Consider the following 10,081-nt stretch of genomic DNA (forward strand, 5'->3'; position numbering starts at 1 on the left):
ATGAATAAGATATACACATATTTTATTTGACTGCTCATTTTAACTTTAACTTTATATAAATATATTTGAATTCTCTTTTTGCATCTTTCATTTCTTTTACTTGTATTTTATTTCAAAGGAGCGTCTGCCACAGATCCCTCTATCCCCCGGGGGAACAAATTAATCAGATTTATTGATTTCAGCTTTTTAGTGAATCCAGAATCACTTTTTAATGAAATGATGACCAACAGATTTAGACCTCCTGACCCGTAACCTCGCTCGCCCTCTGTCACAGAGCACGCTTCCTACAGGAGGAACGCTACACACTGAAGGATAGTTCAGTGTTTCTGATTGGTCAGATAGCATCACATGAGGAGGTACACGTCAGATAGCGTCACATGAGGAGGTACACGTCAGATAGCGTCACATGAGGAGGTACGCGTCAGATAGCGTCACATGAGGAGGTACACGTCAGATAGCGTCACATGAGGAGGTACACGTCAGATAGCATCACATGAGGAGGTACACGTCAGATAGCGTCACATGAGGTACACGTCAGATAGCGTCACATGAGGAGGTACGCGTCAGATAGCGTCACATGAGGAGGTACGCGTCAGATAGCGTCACATGAGGAGGTACGCGTCAGATAGCGTCACATGAGGAGGTACGTGTCAGATAGCACCACATGAGGAGGTACGCGTCAGATAGCGTCACATGAGGAGGTACGCGTCAGATAGCGTCACATGAGGAGGGTACACGTCAGATAGCGTCACATGAGGAGGTACGCGTCAGATAGCGTCACATGAGGAGGTACGCGTCAGATAGCATCACATGAGGAGGTACACGTCAGATAGCATCACATGAGGTACGCGTCAGATAGCGTCACATGAGGAGGTACGCGTCAGATAGCGTCACATGAGGAGGTACGCGTCAGATAGCGTCACATGAGGAGGTACGCGTCAGATAGCGTCACATGAGGAGGTACGTGTCAGATAGCGTCACATGAGGAGGTACGCGTCAGATAGCATCACATGAGGAGGTACACGTCAGATAGCATCACATGAGGTACACGTCAGATAGCGTCACATGAGGAGGTACGCGTCAGATAGCGTCACATGAGGAGGTACGCGTCAGATAGCGTCACATGAGGAGGTACACGTCAGATAGCATCACATGAGGTACGCGTCAGATAGCGTCACATGAGGAGGTACGCGTCAGATAGCGTCACATGAGGAGGTACGCGTCAGATAGCGTCACATGAGGAGGTACGCGTCAGATAGCGTCACATGAGGAGGTACGCGTCAGATAGCGTCACATGAGGAGGTACGCGTCAGATAGCGTCACATGAGGAGGTACACGTCAGATAGCATCACATGAGGAGGTACGCGTCAGATAGCGTCACATGAGGAGGTACGCGTCAGATAGCGTCACATGAGGAGGTACGCGTCAGATAGCGTCACATGAGGAGGTACGCGTCAGATAGCGTCACATGAGGAGGTACGCGTCAGATAGCGTCACATGAGGAGGTACGCGTCAGATAGCGTCACATGAGGAGGTACGCGTCAGATAGCGTCACATGAGGAGGTACGCGTCAGATAGCGCCACATGAGGAGGTACGCGTCAGATAGCGCCACATGAGGAGGTACGCGTCAGATAGCGCCACATGAGGAGGTACGCGTCAGATAGCGTCACATGAGGAGGTACGCGTCAGATAGCGTCACATGAGGAGGTACACGTCAGATAGCGTCACATGAGGAGGTACGTGTCAGATAGCGTCACATGAGGAGGTAGTGTCAGATAGCGTCACATGAGGAGGTACGCGTCAGATAGCGTCACATGAGGAGTGTACGCGTCATGAGGAGTACGCGCATAGCTCACATGAGGAGGTAACGCGTTCAGATAGCGTCACATGAGGAAGGTACGCGTCCAGATAGCGTCACATGAGGAGGTACGCGTCAGATAGCGTCACATGAGGAGGTACGTGTCAGATAGCATCACATGAGGTACACGTCAGATAGCGTCACATGAGGAGGTACGCGTCAGATAGCGTCACATGAGGAGGTACGCGTCAGATAGCGTCACATGAGGAGGTACGTGTCAGATAGCATCACATGAGGTACACGTCAGATAGCGTCACATGAGGAGGTACACGTCAGATAGCGTCACATGAGGAGGTACACGTCAGATAGCGTCACATGAGGAGGTACACGTCAGATAGCGTCACATGAGGAGGTACACGTCAGATAGCGTCACATGAGGAGGTACACGTCAGATAGCGTCACATGAGGAGGTACACGTCAGATAGCATCACATGAGGTACACGTCAGATAGCGTCACATGAGGAGGTACACGTCAGATAGCGCCACATGAGGAGGTACACGTCAGATAGCGCCACATGAGGAGGTACACGTCAGATAGCGTCACATGAGGAGGTACACGTCAGATAGCATCACATGAGGTACACGTCAGATAGCGCCACATGAGGAGGTACACGTCAGATAGCGCCACATGAGGAGGTACGCGTCAGATAGCATCACATGAGGAGGTACGCGTCAGATAGCGTCACATGAGGAGGTACGCGTCAGATAGCATCACATGAGGTACACGTCAGATAGCGTCACATGAGGAGGTACACGTCAGATAGCGTCACATGAGGAGGTACACGTCAGATAGCGTCACATGAGGAGGTACACGTCAGATAGCGTCACATGAGGAGGTACACGTCAGATAGCGCCACATGAGGAGGTACACGTCAGATAGCGCCACATGAGGAGGTACACGTCAGATAGCGCCACATGAGGAGGTACACGTCAGATAGCATCACATGAGGAGGTACGCGTCAGATAGCGCCACATGAGGAGGTACGCGTCAGATAGCGTCACATGAGGAGGTACGCGTCAGATAGCGTCACATGAGGAGGTACGCGTCAGATAGCGTCACATGAGGAGGTACGCGTCAGATAGCGCCACATGAGGAGGTACGCGTCAGATAGCGCCACATGAGGAGGTACGCGTCAGATAGCATCACATGAGGAGGTACGCGTCAGATAGCGCCACATGAGGAGGTACGCGTCAGATAGCTTCACATGAGGAGGTACGCGTCAGATAGCGTCACATGAGGAGGTACGCGTCAGATAGCGTCACATGAGGAGGTACACCTCGCTGTGATGAACCTCAGTGTTTTCTCATCAGGTCTCTCAGTCGAGGTCTCTCTCTGTTCTGTTGCATAAAGAAACCTGTGAGAAATACATATTTAACTCAAAGTGATTCTCAGCTTAACGAACCTGCGGTTTCCATGGCGATGAGTTAATTAATGCAGAGCACGTCTGAGGCGTTGATGTGAAGGTGTCTCATGCATTAAGAGAGCGTCATCATCGTGGCTTTAATTAAAGACGTCGTTAGGAGTTCATCAGAGACCCAGCGGGGGGGAATCTGAGGGGATTTAAAGAGACACGTTACCGTGGAGACAACACATATATACAGATTTAAAAATACAAAACGCTCTGTTTAAGGGGGGGGGGGGGGGAAATGCTTTTATACTGGTGCTATACTGGGTCCTGTGAAATCCCAAAGTTCCACAACACAGTGACATCACTACGGAACACCTGCACTCCTATTGGCCAGCGCTCCAACACATTGTACTTGATAGGAGGCTAAGGGGGCGGGACATCCATAAGCTGGTTGACCAATCAGAGCAGCTCTGGTTTCAGACAGAGGGTGAAAAGAGGAGCTGCAGCACAGCAGGGCTGTACCTGTTCGGGTTTCAATTTCGTTATTCGGATATTCGTTTTTTTTCCTTTTCGTTTTTTGGCTGCACTGCGGCTGCCAAATCGAATTTATTGAAAACTCCAATATCAACGTAAGAGCTTGTGCCTCTTCGGGGGGTGCTAACACTTAACCATAAACGTTATCGTTTACTTTCTCCGTCTTTATAATGTAGATTTCTCCGTTAATCTCCGTCACGTTGTTTCCATAGCAACAACAACTTCCTGTCAACAGCGCTAACTCTCCTTCAAAATAAAAGCATGTCCATACAAAGTGTGTGTGTGTGTGTGTGTGTGTGTGTGTGTGTGTGTGTGTGTGTGTGTGTGTGTGTGTGTGTGTGTGTGTGTGTGTGTGTGTGTGTGTGTGTGTGTGTGTGTGTGTGTGTGTGTGTGTGTGTGTGTGTTGTGTGTGTGTGTGTGTGTGTGTGTGTGTGTGTGTGTGTGTGTGTGTGTGTGTGTGTGTGTGTGTGTGTGTGTGTGTGTGTGTGTGTGTGTGTGTGTGTGTGTGTGTGTGTGTGTGTGTGTGTGTGTGTGTGTGTGTGTCCATGTATTAGATTAAACCCGATGCTCTCTTTTCATTTGACTCGTCTCCAGAGACCTCCTCCTCCTCCTGCTGCTGCAAAACACTTAAAGCTGAGAGCTGACCACACAGATCTGTCTCCCTTTACCTCCCCCTGTGTCTCTCTCTCTCTCTCTCCCCCCCCCCTCTCTCTCTCTCTCCCCATGTGTTAGTAATAATGGATCGTTTAGCCCTGAGCAGACTGCCTCCAGGTTCATTTATCAGAGGTTCAGAGGTTCAGATGATCAGCGGCTGCACGAACACAGCTTGATTTACACAATGAAAGTTCACAAAGTGTCTCTAAACGTCTGAAACCATTCCCTTATTATTGATTCATGAATTCTCTCTGATTGTTGCTCTAAATATGTATTTAGTTTAGCAGCTAAAGGAGAGACGTCTCAGCTGCAGTTCACAGACTGACCTCCAGCTGAGACGACAGCCTGGTTCAACACGGTGTAAAGAATCCAAGCTACACGTGTTCTCTGTAAAGAGTTCAGTACCTTGCTCTTCTATCAATGTGCTTTATCAGATTGTTATCCGTAAATAGAAATGATATATTATTATCTCTGCTGAAGTCTCACAAAGCTTTGCATTTGATTTCAATGCTTGCAGACCTTGTTTTTCCATCTTCATATTTCTTTACATGGTGCAGCGTCTGTCCGGTGAGCAGGTGCACGTCTCTCCCTCTGCAGTGCAGACGCTCCTCTTCCTAAACACAATGAAGTATTCATTCTGTTTCCTCCTGATACCCACAGTACAGGCTCTGAATTATACAAGCTCCTGCTCTTTTAGAGAGAGTTTCTCTGTGCACGTGGTAAGACCCCGTTAAATGGAGAAAAGGTAGAAATAGTTCAAGCTCAATTCGTAAGTCTTGTGGTTTCAGGTGTTGATGCAAATTTCAATATTGAGCATCGTGAAATGTTTTGATTATATCTTGTTAAACTACAGGTGACACATTTAGAAACTGTTAGAAGTCTAGATTACACACACACACACACACACACACACATACACACACACACACACACACACACACACACACACAGCTCTGACTGGACGTTTCTCAGACTCTGAGTTTAATTACACAGGAAACAGTGATGCCTTCAGGGGTCATATCACTGGCAGTAATTACCAACCTCAGTGACTGGTGAAATACCTGCTCATGCATCAGAGGTGCTGCGTGACGACAGAAAGCTCTTATTTAACATTTAAGATAAGACTTTATTTATCTCAAAGGAAATAGTTGTGCCAGAGTTACAAGAATATGTACTCCGAGTAAACAAGATGTTAGCGCTAGCGTTAGCGTTAGCTCCAGATCCAGGTCCTCTAACAGAGCAGTGAAATCACTCGAGGAAACACAGACGGAGACGTGGTGGCAGACACTGCACGTTCTCATCGAGCGTCGCTCAGCTTCTCTCCCTCTCCACATGGGAAGGGCTCCTAACTTCTCTCCCTGTGATAGATGAGGTCCCCCCCCCCCCTCCTGTCAGGTCCAAGGTCCTGTTAAAGATGAATGGCTGCGTGTGCGGCTGGTGCATTCTGGGTAATGCAGAGGCTGCACAGATATTCAATAACAGAGTGCTGTTGGGAGGAATGGGATCAGTGTTGACCAGTCGTTTCTCTCTGAGGCGCTTTGAGATGTTTTCGGCACTTTTGATTCCAAAGAAGTGAACGTTGAATTAAAACAAAGTGAAACCAGGCTCGTAGAGTCAGAGACACGTTGTGATGCATTGTGGGTCTGTTGCCTGGCTACATAATGCACTAAGCGTGGATATAAAACGCTGCTTCATGGATCAGAGGGGGGGGGCTGCAGACCATGTGCTCGTAGAGTCAGAGACACGTTGTGATGCATGGGCTTTCAGATGAAACTAATAACACACACTTTGTCCTGAAACATGAATCAATGAGAGGATTGACAGCTGCTGCTGCTCGTCTCAGCTGGGTTTCAAACTGCTGGGATTTCATTCAGTTTGAGAGTTTGATACTTTTGGTTTGAGTTTTTCTGACAGGTTAGTATATTTAGTTGATACTAGGAACAGGTATAATGTGTATAAGTATCTACTCCTTATATATTCTATGCGTAATCTTTTAATCAGAATAAACTCACGTCCTGTTTCTCTTCCAGAAGTCTTCTCCAATTAATCAATTAGAGAGGATGGTGCTGTCTCTCCTCCAACCTGCATTGTTTTGGGTCATTTTGCACCATTTGTTAGCCTTTTAACCTGTTTCACGCCTTCCCCCCGGTACCGGGCGGATAAACGCGTCATTTGCAGGAAACAACGTCTAAGGAATCTTAATATTGAATAAAACTATGAATGTGTTATATCCATGTAACGGGAAGAAACTCAGCTAACTGATCTTTTTAATTTTTTTTTTCAAAAAAAACCCACAATGCTAGCACTCAGCCTCTGAATTAGCCAAGAGCGAAAAAAATGTAACCCATCTCTGCACCTAAACTCACTCAGAACTCCCTTATTACTTATCCTAGATGCACAACCAACCGTTTTTGGTGTCCTGGAGACACTGAATCTAACGGTGCCCACCTCAACACTCAGTGATAAACATTCGCGACGCTATCAACGAAAGCGTACATCATCACATGTGGAGCCAAGAAGCTAAACATGTAAATATATCTTACCTTGGTCAAAAGTGGTCTTCAATGGCATTAAAACGATAAAAAAACGATGCGTGCAGTTAATCCATAGGTTCATCCTATGTGTCTGTGCCTTCTTTGAAATTATTTCTGATAATCCATAAGCAATACAACTGCGTTTTAGTTTCCAAACTCCAGAAGGAGACATTCCTCCAGTTTAGTTTAGCTTTCCACACGCGAAGCGGCAACATTTTTTCTTTACAATGTATGTCTATGTGAGTCTCCTCCTTCGATTCTATTGGCTCTAACGGTCACAAGGGTATGTCAACCAACCAGATCGAGCAAGGGGGGCCAGAGATAGGTCAAATCCACCCAAATGACCCCAGAAGTGGGGGTTTTTGGCTAAATCTCTCTAAAAAGGTCAAATTTCACTTGTTTTGCATCAATCTTGATACAGGGTACTTATTATATGTTGTACTTTGGATTCCTAAAGCTTTTAGTCTACTAACCCATCATCCAAGGGTAGTTTTCACTATCTGTAAAAAATAATTTTTGGACGGACACTATAATTTACAGTTTTTTACTATGTGAAATCTGAATTTTCTTTAAAATAAAAAACATTTATATTGATTCTGACACTTCTACATCCAACTCACAGGTTTATCATTACTTTGAGAACAAAGATTATTAATTTAACCCTTTTAGAAGGGAAGATATGGTCATTTGTTCTGGGAATGTCATTTTCGAGCCTGAGACCTGAAAAACAGGCTCAGAGTGGAACAGGTTAATGATAAGTGTGTTGCATGTTGCATGGACTCAACTACTGCAGCTACACGTGAAAGAGAACGCCTTCAAATCCTTAAAAAACAAACATCTTCAACCATTTAAATAACTACTAATGACCCTTTTACTTTACTAAGCCATGCAGCCAATCTTCCAGCTGTTCATCTCATCTTAAACTCATTTGATGACCAATAATAATAATTAGGTTAATCAAGTAAATAAGTAGGAATATTCATCCATTAAAATAATGTTTTCTAGCTGAAATGCGTTTCGTGTTAACGGTGAAAACAAGCGGTGTAACTACAGTGTGTTCCTCCTCACACACACACACACACACACACACACACACACACACACACACACCCTTCAACAAGTGAGAGATGTGTTGCAGCTTTAATTAGACGCTGCCCTCGTTAATGATTCTAAAGTAGGGTTTCTAAAAGAGTCTTTAAAGACGCACTGAGGCAGGAGATATCTTAATACACTCATAACAGGAACATGAGTTTTGTTAAATGTTACATTACATTTAACAAAATGGGTGGGTGTGTGTTTTCTCCACTGGTTTTAGTCCATACTAATAAAGGATAATATATGTAAAATACTCCATACACAGTAACTATATTACTTAAAGTACACAAACAGATATTAAAGGGACTTCTTCTGATTCTAAAAGTCAACAAACAGTTTTTATCAAACACACAAAAGGTGCCAATAAACCAAAGAGATTCAGAGACATTTGAAAGTGTCTCTCTTTGAAGTATCTTTATAACTCATCTCTTTATTGTGCAGCGTGTTTGAATCAAAGCATCGTCTGGATCCAGAGATCAGCTGCTGTGTTTCCTTTAATAAAGAGATGAAATGTTTCTGTTGTTTTCTAGTCTAGACACATATCTGTGTGTGTGTGTGTGTGTGTGTCTGACGTATCTGAGTCAGAGGAAAGTCAGCTGGCTTTTATTTAACCGTCTGAGCTTCATCTGTCTGCTTATTCCCCTGAACACACACACACACACACACACACACACACACACACACACACACACTGTTGTGTTGTTTGTGTCTGGATTTCACCTCCAGACATTCCCAGGAGTGTGTGTGTGTGTGTGTGTGTGTGTGTGTGTGTGTGTGTGTGTGTGTGTGTGTGTGTGTGTGTGTGTGTGTGTGTGTGTGTGTGTGTGTGATGTGTGTGTGTGTGTGTGTGTGTGTGTGTGTGTGTGTGTGTGTGTGGTGTGTGTGTGTGTGTGTGTGTGTGTGTGTGTGTGTGTGTGTGTGTGTGTGTGTGTGTGTGTGTGTGTGTGTGTGTGTGTGTGTGTGTGTGTGTGTGTGTGTGTGTGTGTGTGTGTGTGTGTGTGTGCTCTCCTGAATAATGCACATTGTTTAAATCTTTCACCGTGTTGCACTAAGAGCAGATTTCCAGCAGTATAGCTTTCACTCTGTTGAACCCATCTGTGTGTGTGTGTTAATTATTCAGAGGTGTGTGTGTGGATTATTCAGAGGTGTGTGTTGCTGCTTCAGGTCTCTGAGTGCAGATGGGTTTAACCAGAGGTGAAACAGTTGGTATTTTATTTAGTTTGAGAGTTTTATACTTTTAGTTAGAGTTTTTCTGACATGTTTTTATATGTAGTAGTTTATATGTAGTTGTTTATATGTAGTAGTTTATATGTAGTTGTTGTTAGGAACAGGTATAATGTGTATAAGTATTTAGCTCTTATATAATGTATGCATAAATTACCATCATCTCTTAATTTGGTAATAAACTCTAGTCCTGTTTCACTTCTGGAAGGAACACTGTACATGATAGGCTAAGGGGCGGGACATCTCTAAGCGGTTGACCAATCACAACAGATTGCTCTGGTTTCAGACGGACGGTTTATTTTAATGTTATCATTCATTTTTTAACTTGATGCTGCCTTCAGGGACACCACGTCCCTTTAGCTCTGTATCTCACCTGTTCCCATCTACATGTCAGGTGTTTCTCCTCTCTGTATCACACCTGTTCCCATCTACATGTCAGGTGTTTCTCTGCTCTGTATCACACCTGTTCCCATCTACATGTCAGGTGTTTCTCTGCTCTGTATCACACCTGTTCCCATCTACATGTCAGGTGTTTCTCCTCTCTGTATCACACCTGTTGCCATCTACATGTCAGGTGTTTCTCTGCTCTGTATCACACCTGTTCCCATCTACATGTCAGGTGTTTCTCCTCTCTGTATCACACCTGTTCCCATCTACATGTCAGGTGTTTCTCTGCTCTGTATCACACCTGTTCCCATCTACATGTCAGGTGTTTCTCTGCTCTGTATCACACCTGTTCCCATCTACATGTCAGGTGTTTCTCCTCTCTGTATCACACCTGTTCCCATCTACATGTCAGGTGTTTCTCCTCTCTGTATCACACCTGTTCCCA

At 45.1% G+C, this 10,081-nt stretch overlaps 1 long non-coding RNA gene across 1 annotated transcript; it reads left to right on the forward strand.

Annotated features, from left to right (window-relative positions):
• Positions 1–369: 369 nt before the first annotated feature.
• LOC117468635 lies at positions 370–2,400 on the forward strand. The gene is made up of 3 exons (XR_004554502.1): positions 370–385; positions 845–1,679; positions 2,012–2,400. It is a non-coding gene; the product is annotated as an uncharacterized LOC117468635 (long non-coding RNA).
• The last annotated feature ends 7,681 nt before the right edge of the window (positions 2,401–10,081 follow it).

This window comes from Trematomus bernacchii, unplaced genomic scaffold (assembly GCF_902827165.1).
Source record: "Trematomus bernacchii unplaced genomic scaffold, fTreBer1.1, whole genome shotgun sequence".
Taxonomy (NCBI): Eukaryota; Metazoa; Chordata; class Actinopteri; order Perciformes; family Nototheniidae; genus Trematomus; species Trematomus bernacchii.